The sequence below is a fragment of the Ursus americanus genome, chromosome 4 (assembly GCF_024610735.1).
Source record: "Ursus americanus isolate L20-20 chromosome 4, mUrsAme1.1.p, whole genome shotgun sequence".
Taxonomy (NCBI): Eukaryota; Metazoa; Chordata; class Mammalia; order Carnivora; family Ursidae; genus Ursus; species Ursus americanus.
The window spans coordinates 24,405,242-24,415,663 of record NC_142130.1 but is presented as its reverse complement, the minus strand read 5'-3'; positions in this window follow the sequence as shown (position 1 = coordinate 24,415,663).

The following is a 10,422-nucleotide window of genomic DNA, read 5'->3' as shown; positions in this document are numbered from 1 at the left end:
CAATATACACGGGGGCCATTCCAAGGATCTGTCTTATCTGCAAAGGTTGTTCCTTTGTGGCTGCCATCTAAGGGCCTCTGAACCAACAATTGGGAGCAAAAGCAAACCAGCGCTGAGCTCCCAGGTCTTATCCTGTGGCTGCAGGGGTGAGGGCTGCAGGAGGTGCGAGGGTGCAAGTCACTCTATTCTTGGTGCAAGGACACTGTGGCCCTCATCAGTGGCACTGCCCTTGGGCACAGCCCTCATGGCAGGGGCCCAATTATGTGCAATGCTGTTGTCAGCCAAGGCCCTTGGAGATGTGATTAAACTTGACCCAAACCCCAGTGCCAAGCCTTGTGAGAGCCTTGAATCCAGAGCCCCATTTCCACGGGTGCCCACGGATGTGTCACAGCGCCCCACGCCACGGCCTCTCCTCTGAGTGTGCTGTCCAGCTGTGCCCCAGACAATTCAAGGAGCAAAGTCCAGCTCCTTCCCTGGTCTTCACAAAAAGCCACTGGCGCCCAGGACTTGGTGAGCTTGGTAACCTTACTCGAGACAGAGGGTCCTGAGGAGGAGTCTCAGCATGGACGAGACAGTCATTGCTTTCTTGACACCCACTCCCAACTCTCTTTCTCAGCCTCATTTCCCTGAGCAATAAGCAAGTGATTTCCCCCGGTCTTCCTCAGGAAAGTGCCCCCGTATTCAAGCCCCTTCTGTACCCATGCAGGTAGGTATCTTCTCCAAGGAACTAGATATCCCCCCCAAAGGAATTCCGGGGGGTAGGTCTCCATCCGCTGTCAGTAACCATGCCCTTACAGGAAGGTGAAGGTGGCTGGTGGGGAGGGTTTTGTTTTTTTGTTTTTTCAATGAGATAAAAGTTCACACAGTGAGCAGTCGTGTACAGAGTACTTGCAGATATCTCGGTGACCCTGACGAATGAGCAGTTGGACAGGCATTATTATCCTACCTTACAGGTATGGAAACTGTGGCTGGAGCGAGCAAGAACCTGTCCCAGGACACATGGTTGATTATCTGTTGAGCTCGAACCAGAACCTAGGTTGCTCCCGGGTTCCGTGTATGGTCCTTTTCCAGGGCACACGGCCCGACCATCTGTGCATAGATGGCCGATCGGTAGACGCTACCGAGCCCTCGCTCTGTGCCTGACTTCCCAGAGCGCAGCAGGAGGGGATCGTGGCTGAACTGAAGGACTCGTTATGACCTCAGAACCCGGCCTTCAGTTAAAACCAGAACAAGCGTGTGATAGGACCAATGCGGTCTGTTTGCACCCCAGAATATTACTCAGCCACGAAAAGGAAGGGAGCGCTGACTTATGGATCTCGAACACATGAAACTAAGTGAAAGAAGCCAGACCCCACAGGTCACACACTCTATGATTCCGTTTATATGAAAGGTGAGAAAAGGCAAATCTGCGGAGACAAAAAGCGGACTGGCGTGCGTCAGTCTTGGAGGGGAGAGAGAAATGGGGAGTGACTGCTTAATGGTTATGGGGTTTTCTTTTGGGGTGATGAAAACATCTGGGAACTGGATAGAGGTGATGGTGACACCACACTGTAAATCTACCAAATGCCACGCAAGTGCAGACTTTAAAAGGGTTCATTTTATGTTATGTGACTTCCACCTCAATTTTAAAAAAAAAAGGAAAACCAAATCAACAAACAAAACCAGGTGTGCGCTTACCCTCCCTGCACGATACACTTCCTTGCCCGTTCCAGCTCGTGCTGTTCCCTCACCGGACAGAGAATGAAAAAGTGCGGACTCAGCTCTCAATTCTGTCACGTATTAGCTGTGTGGCCTTGAGTAGTTTACGCCTCGCTCTGGATGTTAGCTTCCCAATCTGCAAGATGAGGAGATTGACCCAGATTTTAGCCAAAGTCCCTTCCAGCAAGGCCTTCTGGGATCTTGAGGACAGAAAGGGGGTGAAGTTCCGTGAGGGTGGGGAGGCACTCTCTGAGTTTCTTTTGAACCTTTCTCTTCTCAGCTAGCGGGCTGCAGTGACTTTTAATTTCCTCTGTCCCCAGGCACCAGAGAAGCAGTCACACAGATAACAGCTTCGGCTTCTGACCTGGCTGGCACCGCTGGGGCTCCCACCATGCTTCATTGAGCAATGTGAGCCCCTTGGTAATCCCGTTAAGCCACTGGGGCAGTGAGTCATTTCAATACCACCCAAACACCTTCCAGTCGTGTCCCGGCAAGGAGAGGAGCTCCAGCCAGAACATTAAGACTTGACTTGGAGCAGGCATTCTAAACATAAATTGGAGCTTTTAATTGGGTTGTGACTTGGAAACCCATCATGCCCCAAATCAGTGCCCGGAGAGCTCAAGCTGTACTCTTTTGTTCGCTTATTACCCCTTTTCTGAGCCCCTGGGATATCCGAGGCATTGTGCTAAGCTTCAGGAATGCATATATATATATCATAGCCACTGTCTTCAAGGAATTCAGTGTCTCCTGGGAGAGACAAACTGGTAAACAGAAGGGAAATGTAACATTACAAGAGCAGGGAAATAAGAACGGGACACAGGACAATAGGCAGTCCGGAGGAGAGAAGCCTTACCTCCGGGGGTGGAGAGGGAAGGGCTGTGGTGGAGGCTCAAGGAAATCTAAGAATGCATTGACTCCTAGGCTGGCTTTTGAAGGATCATGGAGGCTTCCATGTTCCAGCGGTGCTCCAAGGAAGTGTGATGTTTAAAGTGGTCTGCCCGGGTGAGGACAAGCGTTCTAACCCTATAGATGTTTGCTAGTTGCAAGGTGACAATAAAAAGAAGGCTAAATTTCAGTTCGTTTATTACTGGTTTTAAATTCCTACAAACAATGTACCCCCTTATTGCCCAGACAGGGCTAGATTGCCTCCCCCAACTACTACTTGGCATACAAAATGGGGAAGGGCATTCAAAGCAGTGGGAACAGCATATGCAAAATCTTGCAAGTGTGAAAATTTTAGAAAGTATTAATAGAACAGCAAGCGAGCAGTCTGAAGGGGCATAGGATATTTGGAGGAGAGTTGAAGAAGAAGTGAAAATGAAGCCTCATTCCTTGAGGGCCCAAAATTTTGTGTGAAGTCTGGGTTTTCTTCGAGAAGGCAATGGGGAGCCATAGAGGGCTATAAGCAGGAGTGTGATGTAATCAACCCTGTTGTTGAGGTAGCATTTGACAGCTGAGGATAGATGGAATGGGCAAGAGCAAGGAGGAAGGAGACTGGTCAGGAGGCCCTTGCTGTCACCTGGGAGAGAGGGGATGAGGATTCTAGCAAAGCTGGGCCAGGAGGGTGGGAAGTGGAGGATGAGCTCAAGACATACGGAGAAGTTTAAATTCCAAAGGCTTCGAGTCTGATCAGAGGTATGGGTGGGAGAAAGAAGGTCTAACTGGTGACTTGTGCTTCTCATTCCCAGTAATGATGTCAGAGTTGGAGGGAAGTTTAAGACCACCCACTCAACTGTCTTTGTGGCCCAGAGAAGTGCAAGGTGCTTACTACCCCAAGCTGCTGAGTTGGGGGCAGAGTCGGTGTGGGGTCCCAGTTTCCTAAAGCCCCAGCCCACCAGTGCTCTCTCTGAGACTGTGGCTGCCCCTCCTGCCTTGACCCTGCCCCGCACCCCACCTCTGCTGGCCAAGCACTGCCCTGGACAGAGGAGGCCCAAGTTCCTGCCCTCACACCATCCTCAAAGTCACTACCAAGGAGTCTGCCTTCTCATTCCCAAATGGAAGGCCTGCTGATGTGAGCTTCTCCATTTTCTTCTCTTCCTTTCTGCTTCTTGACTTTTAATTTTGCTGCATTCCTTTGCCAGTTCTTCTCGCTTTATGTTAGTTAGGCCCACATCCCTCATTCGTGCGTACCTGCTTGGACCTGAGGGCATTTGTGCCCAGGAGTCCCTGGCTTAGCTCTCCTCTGAAGGTCCTCCGTCTTGTTTCCAGCAGTCGGGGCTTGTCTGGGGAGAGCTGTGGTCTCTCAGAGCTGTACTCCCGGGGCTGGGCCACCCCCCTTCTTGGCCTCAAAGCCTGCCTCCTTCTCATCCCTCGCTCCCCCTGGATTCTCTGCCCCTGGAGGGAAGTCACCAAATGTGGGTGTTCTGCGTCTGTCACTGTGTCTGCTGGGTCTGGGCTTGGCTCTGGGCATATTTTATCAGAAGAAAACAGCTGTGAGGCCTGTGATCTGGGAAGGTAGGGTCCTTGGCATGGACGAGCCCCCCTTGACTGTTCTTTTGGGGTCTCACAGCGCCGTGGGTCAGGCGCCTCAGGGGCACAGCTCCAGGAGGGAAGCCGTTCGGGTAGGCTTCCCCATCAAACCTTCTCCCTCCCTTCCTCTTCTCCCTTCCCAATGGCAGGAGAGGAGGGAGACCCAGAATGGCAGGGGAGGAGTTGGGGATCCCAGAGGCCCTGGGGCCACCCTTCCAGCCAATGCCAAATATCACCCCCACACCGTGGCTTTCCTGCCCTTCAGTGTCTTAACCCTCATTTGAACGCTTCGTACGCTTCACGTGGGACTGTGGAGGGCCGCTGGCCTGCGCCAGCTCGGGACGGTCTTCGCGTGATGATGAAAGCTGCCTTCTCGTAACTCGCCGTGACTGGCCCTCCCTGCAGGATGGTCTGCCGGGTACGAAGGAAACGTGTCCTCTAGCCCATCCCACTCCTCTCTTTTCTGCAGATGATCACATCTCCTACGTTTGTGTCATGGCCGTGTCCTCAGGATACGGAGCCTCCAAAAGGCAGAGATTCCAGGTAACGGGTTGACTAACTTGTGGGACCAACAAACCAACCAGAAATGCCAGCGGCCTAACTTACATAGCCATTCCTGGCCAGCGCGCGGTCTTCTTTCACATGCTGCGTCGGGGCCCCAGGTCCCAGCTCACCTGGACCTGCACCCTTGCCCAGGCAGCGCGTGGAGTCCGGCCCTGCTGCCGGCCGGCCCAGCGCGGGAGGCTGGAAAAGGCAGAGCCCAGCCTGGAAGAGACGCTTAGGCCCGTCCTCATTCCACCGGTGAGCAGCGGGCCTGCCGCGTCACCTCATGCTAACATGGACTGGATGACCTGAATCCCAGTCCCTGGCGGGTCTGCTGTCCCTTGCGGACAACTGCACACAGGGAGGGGCACCTGGAGGGAAGCGGGCCTTCCCTGCCGACCAGCACAACTTCTCCGCCTCTCACATCTGAGCTGCCAGCATGGGGCAGATGTTAGAGGCTGAGACCAGGGCCCCCTCTTGTTTCTACCTGGCAAGCAGTGTTTTCTTTTTTTTTTTTCTTTCTTTTTTTTTTTTAAAGATTTTATTTATTTATTCGACAGAGACAGAGACAGCCAGCGAGAGAGGGAACACAAGCAGGGGGAGTGGGAGAGGAAGAAGCAGGCTCATAGCGGAGGAGCCTGATGTGGGGCTCGAACCCAGAACGCCGGGATCACGCCCTGAGCCGAAGGCAGACGCCTAACCGCTGTGCCACCCAGGCGCCCCCAAGCAGTGTTTTCTTAAAACTGAGTCTTCGGCCGTAGCTGTGTAATACCTGAATTATGATCGACTTAATATTCTCTTGAAATCGAAATACTTTTTAATGTAGCTTCACCTGAATAATAATATCTGGGAAATCATGGTTTTGATGTGCTAATTATATTTTTCCAATAGACTTATATACTCAAAATAAATTTATGATTATTCCAATAAGAACATGTGTACGTATACTGCCCCCAATGCTTGCACATGCTGACGGAATGCATTGCACTTTGTGGGAAATACTATGACTGAGTCTGGATAATGCCCTCTGTGCCATGGCCCCTGCCTTTCTCTCTGCCTCATGTTCTGCCCCTTCCCTGGGGCTCACAATCCTCCAGGTTCATGGACCTTTTTGTTGCCCAAACCTGCCAAATCGATTCCTACCCCAGAGCCTTTGTGCCGGCTGCTCTCTCTGCCAGCAACACCTCCCCCACGTGGATGGCTCGTTCTGGACATTAATGTCTATCTGCCTGATCTGGTGGTCTTACACCCCACCCCACCCCGTACAGCCACTCCTCTCTGTCCTTTGAAAGCAATTTCCAAGGTCTGACACGGTCTGTTTGTTTGCCTGCTGATTTATTGTTTCTCTGTGCCCAGTAGAACGTAAGCTCTGTAAAAGCAGAGACTTGACTAACACTGTTCAGTCCACTTTCCCAGCACTTAGCACAGGGCCTGGCGCATAATACATGCTCCATAAATACTTGTTAAATGAGCAAAAACTGTAGAAAACAGATACATAGGTCACTAGTCAAATGATTAAAAGACAGTTTTATCCATTGCTTGGTCATTTCTAATATGCAGCTGGTCAACTACTGAAGAAGGGAAAGTGGAAGTGGGGTCACTGTGGGGCAGCCAACTCCACCCCTGAAATTCACAGGGTGTAGGCCACTTGAGTGGCCCACCCAGCCACAGAAGCTGGCCAAAGGAGAGCAGGTGGGCCAGACCTGCCTCTAGAAGACACTTGCAGCAAGGAGGCAAGAGGTGAGGAGACAACAGGCCAAGGACCAGTCATCCCAGCCTTAGGCCACAAGCAGCCATGCTGGCCCAGACAGTCTGCCCACAGGGAACACAGCCTTTACCACATTGGCTCCTGCCCTTCCTCCTTCGAGGTGGTGGGAGCTGGAGGTGGGATGGAGTAAAAGTAAGGGATGTTGAAACACCTGAAAATGTCCAATCCATACCTTGAAATGGGAACCAGGAAGGGGGGTGAAAGCCCCCTCACTCATGAAAAAGGTGGACATGGTTTTCCTTACAAAAGGAATCAGTCCACAAAAGAAATCCAAGACAAGGTTAAAAGCCATCTCCTTCTCTCTCCAGAAGTACATCTGTCACGGATGCCATCATGTACTTCCGGCCCCCCCTTCAGAACAGAGACACTCTTTCCAGCCACTCAGTACTGCTGGGATCACAGCTGAGTCTCTTCCCAGGAATCGTCCTGCCTTACCCGGGGCAACACCTCCACCCTGGGCACAGTTCATATTCAAAGCCTAGATGGTATGGGGTACGAAGGCCTGCCCCTTGCCTCAGTCGAGGGCAACTCCTAAGGGCCATGCCAGCTGCAGACCAACTTGCCGACCATCTGGGTTTCTTCTGCTATCCAACCTGCTCCCTTCACATTCCCAGTAAACTCCCTGCTCACGAGGTCCCCTCTCAGAGTCTGTTTCCCAGGGAAACCTAGGATGACGTGTCTAAAACCCTAGTTGGCTGTGTCCTCCACCATCAGTCACCATGTCACCTAGGTGAGAACCGATTTCCCACCGAAGACTTTTACTAGATTTGCTTCCTGTACTTGAAGTGGAGACAAATCATATCCAAATAAATGACACGTTGGGGCCCCTGAAAGGATGGTGGATCATTCCTTTAAAACTACTCAAGGCAATAAAGTTTAAAATTAAAGCAAGGCAATGAAAACAGCTACAGTAAAGTAATATTCGTGTGGCAGTTGACATTTTCCAAATCTGTTTCACATGAAGCACTTGACCCTGTTGCTGTGCTTCTCCATTTGCTTGGCCCCTCTGGTCTCCCAGGGCCCTCAACAGGCTCGTGGCAGAACCTCCACATCTCCGATCGCTGCTGGCTTTCTCGGATAGCCCCAGGCCCCCTCACACCAGGGCTGGGCTCTGGCTTGGTCTCCATCACACTCAATGCATGGGAGCTCTGCTGTAGCACTCCCGTGCCCAGGACCACAGAAGCTTGTCTCTTCTCACTGTTTCTAGGTTTAAGAGATGAGTCTGATCCCAGGGCCCCAGTGGCTGCCCAGAAGGGCAGGGTGATATCACCCGGATGTTCAAGCGAGTTCATTCTCCACAGGTGAAGTTTGATCGTTGAGAGGCTGGAAGCAGAAGAGAAGTGACTATTATACCCTTGCTCTTTCTTTGTCCCCTTTCCGCCCCAACAGTGGACACATAGCCAGGGTTCCCTCAGGCCTATCCCAAGACATCTCACAAAACAGATCCTTGACTGCATTTTGTGGTGATGCTGTGGCTAGGATGGTGCTCACCTTCTTGGACTCGTTTCCCTTTCTCTTTTCCCCTCATTCTTGTCACCCTGAGATCCCACCTCTTCCCACCCCCAAGCAAGCGCGCATCAGCATGTATGCGTAATGTAAGCTTTGCTTCATGCGGTTTTTCTGAGACGACCCAGGTGAAGAAACAGACATTAACTTATTCGATTGAGTTTCACAATAAGTCATTTTACAGGAGTAGGAATGACGACCACCACTTTCAGGTGAGTGAACTAGAGGTAAAATGAACTACCCAAGACCAAAGCTACCCAGTAAGTGGTAGATCAGGACTTAGTCTACCTGTTCGGGCTTCATATTGGGTGTTTCTCTTACCTTGAATGTGCATTTTCACCAAGAGTTACAATTAAGAACCAATTAACATATTCTTTTCCAGTAAAGGTGGTATCTTGGGATGGGGGTGGGGGCAACAATCCCCGGAAAGGAGATTGAAAAACCTCCTGAAAGGAGGCCGAGGCGTTGAGATGACACACCCATGGACTCTTACCAACTTTCGCTCACCACAGGGGCACTTTCACACCGGGAGGTACTGTGAGGTCTGCTGAGAGAACATGGCTGCCAGGTGTATTCATTCCCTAGGACTGCCTTGACAAATTGTCACAAACCGGGGTGGCTTAAAACAACAAAAATGCAATCTTTCACAGTTCTAGAGGCCAGAAGTCTTAAATCAAAATGTCAGCAGGGCCGTGTCCTCTGGAGGTTCTAGGGGAGAATCTGTTCCTTGCTTCTTCCAGCTTCTGGCAGTTGTCCGCAATCCCCGATTTGTTGGCCACGTCTCTCTGATTAGTATTCACATGGCCTTTCTCCTGTGTGTCTGCCTCATCTTCCATAGCCTGTCTCTTACAAGGCCACTCGTGAAGGCCTTCAGGGCTCTCTCAGATAATCCAGAGAGATCTCCGCATCTCAGAATACTAAATTAAATTACATCTGCGAAGACTCTTTTTCCAGAAAGGTAACATTTATAAATTCCAGGCATTAGAACTTGATATATTTGGGTGGCCTTTATTCCGCCGAGGACACCATATAATGGGCCACTTTGCCCGGAGACATTGGCGTGTCCTTCAACATTCGTAAAAACAGTTTCTGGTGTTCCTTTACATGACACTATTTGCCTTATGGGCTGGCACTGGGAGGAGTCTGTGTTGCAAAGGAGTCTGAAGATAATTTCTGCTCATCGGACAGTGAGCCGGGGCGGAGGGGGGGGGGCGGTGCACCAGAACCGAATTTACCCTCCGGGCCCTGCCAGCTGTAGGTATGGGAGAAGTCTGTTTCTCTGATGTTGTCTGGCTGGTGACCCCACCATTCCCCCGCTGCGGGGATCACAGAGGACGCTGGGCTGCAGGGCTTGTGCTTGAGCTTTCAGTTAATCTGTCAATCACCCTGATCTAATATTTATATTTTGCAGAACTGTCTCATGGCAAGTTTTGGAGGAAAGAATCCTCCTAGTCACAATTATTTGCAGTACTTGGCTTTGCTGCACTTTGGCCAGCGATGTCAAAAACGGGGTCAGGTGCAGCCCTGAGGTGCCCAACAGACGTGCCTGTTGGAGTGGTCTCCTGGCACAGTCGTCTTCCTCGGCCTCCCCTGGAGCTCACGGAGGTGCTGAAAGGAAAAGGAGAACAGCTGGTCCTGACTGGGGGGCCAGATGCCCTTGGAAGAAAGGTGTAGCCAATACCGACATCCTTCCTTTGTTTATTCTTCCTCCCGTTGTCCTCAAGGGCCTCGTCTGCATTTGTGAATTGTCATGTTTTTCTTCAAGTTCCCTTAACAATTCCCATCTCCTTGCTTGCAGGAGTCAGCATCATTTCCAGTTTCTAGAAAATGGAGGCACTTGGATTCCCACCCCCACCCCCACCCCCGTAACCCGCCCTCACACCAGTCCTCCCCTCTTTCTCTTAGAGCCGCTCAACGTCAGGTCTTCCATTGACACAGAGGTTTAGCCTTTCCTATGTGCTCAGGGTCTTCTTCCCAAAATTAGTTCTCTCTCTTTTCAGTAACAGTGTCATTGAGATATACCTCACAGACTATAAACTCCCCCTTTTGAGGTATAAAATCCAGTGTTTTTCAGTCTGTCAACCAAGTTTTGCATTAATCAGCACTATTTAATCCTATAATATCTTTTTTCTTTCTTTTTGGGAGAGAGAGAATCTCAAGTAGTCTCCCTGCTGAGTGCAGAGCCAGCTGGGGTCTCCATCCAGCAGTCCTGAGATCATGACCTGAGCCAGAATGAACAGACTTAGCCACCCAGGCACCCCTAATCCTATAATACCACTATCACCATAAGAAGAAACCCCACACCCATTAGTAGTCAACGGTCATTTGCATTCCCTACCCTTACCCTATACCCCCCACCTCTGGGTAACCACCTACCTCCTTTCTGTCCCTATAGTGTTTCCTATTCTAGACATTTCACAGACTCCCACAATTAGCGA